We start from the raw sequence: 1,775 nt of genomic DNA, 5'->3' as shown, positions 1-1,775 counted from the left end.
GAAGCAAAAGGAAGACAAGATACAAAAAAAGAAAAAGTGCGAGAAAGAGCAGTGGATCGTATCATAATCAGTAAAATAGAAAGAATCATTAGAATTATGATTAAAAAAACAATAAGAGAAGAACTGAAGCAAGGGAAATGAAATAAAAGGAAACATAGTATATAATAAAAGAGGTGTGAAAGATAGAGTGAAATAAATATGAAAGGTATATGAGAGGAAGACAGATCCACACCATTATAAAGAAGAGTGGAAAGAAAAGATATAGGAAGCATAAGTGATAATGCATGAGAGTATAAGCATAAGGAAATATCAGAACTCATGTTAAAAAATACATGTAACCATCCAAAGCTGGATGTCCAATGAAGGAAATAAAAAATGACATGTGGAGCAGCAAGCACAACATCATAGGGAAAATAATGCATTGGAAAAGGGACCGCCAGTGCATAACCATAGAAGAACAAGGAAACATAGACCATAAGACGAAACAGAGAACCAAAATGATCACAACACAAAAAGAAAACGCGACAATAGAATTGAACCGAGACGAAAAAAATAAGAGAAAGAGAAAACACAGCAGCCTAAATAAAAAACATGATATACCACAAAAGAGATTATGAAAAATACAGTGAGGGAAATACAAAAGAAAAAGTACGAGGGGGAACCAAACCAACAATATCACATAAAAAGAGATAGAGAAATAGTAGGTAGGGGAAGAGGAGGAAAAACTAGAGAGTCATACAATAGAAGAGAAATAAAAGAAAATGACGAAAGACACTCTAAGCACAGAGAGCAATTAAACATATAAATAACAGACCAAAGCGGAACAGATAATAAATGTGATAAAGATAATAACCTTATAATACATATTAAGCCAAACTTGAAAGTGATAAAATAACTTCAAAACTGAAAATCACATATTAGTAGCGATAAGAGAAAAACAGTAGAGCATGAAGCAACATAGAAAAACACGAAGTAGAAGGAACCTTATGATACCATGCATTAAAGTCGCAATGAGCGAAGCAGGTAGCAAGAACATGATGAACAACAAGCACTGCTATAAGCCTTCAATCAGCATCAGAAGGTGTCTTAAGAGGCGATCTAGACTTGTCTCTATGCTGCGTGTTAGTAAGAGAGGAGACAGAGTGTAGAGTCGATTCCCTGTCATCTTGAGAGCGAGGCAGGCGAGTGGGATATCTTCCACGTTGTCTAGAGTCAGGGGAGGTATACAAATGAGATGTAGGTATGTTCGTAGATGAGGACTTGGACTGAGAAGGTTGGACATGCGAAGAAGACTGGGTTTCCATATCATCGGACTTGATATCGTCCAGAAACTGCTGTAGAAGTGCAGGATCATAAAAGTCTCTGGACGCTCCATTCCTGGTAATTCGAAAACGTGCAGGCTCAAATAAGCCATACTTGATGTCCATTTGACGTAACTGCGGCCTCATGGAAAGAAACGCCTTCCGCCGTTCATTTGTTTCTTTAGAGAAGTCTGCAGCCATATGGATGGTATGACCTTGAAACAGAAAGGGGCCACGTGTACGGGCCATTGATAAAATCTGTCTGGTTTGCTCATGCCGAAGAAAACAAGCAATAATTTGTCTGGGTCTTGCAGAAGGCCCGGAACGTGGTGGACCCAGTCGATGAGCACGTTGGAGCTCAGGAGGAGGAGTAAAAGAAATACCAGTCAAAGTGGGAAGAGCATCACAAAGAAAGGACTTCATATCTTGTTTTTCAATATTTTCTGGAAAACCAAAAAAACTGATGTTGTCTCT

The sequence above is a fragment of the Lissotriton helveticus genome, chromosome 7 (genome assembly GCF_964261635.1).
Source record: "Lissotriton helveticus chromosome 7, aLisHel1.1, whole genome shotgun sequence".
Classification (NCBI taxonomy): domain Eukaryota; kingdom Metazoa; phylum Chordata; class Amphibia; order Caudata; family Salamandridae; genus Lissotriton; species Lissotriton helveticus.
This window is presented reverse-complemented; position numbering follows the sequence as displayed.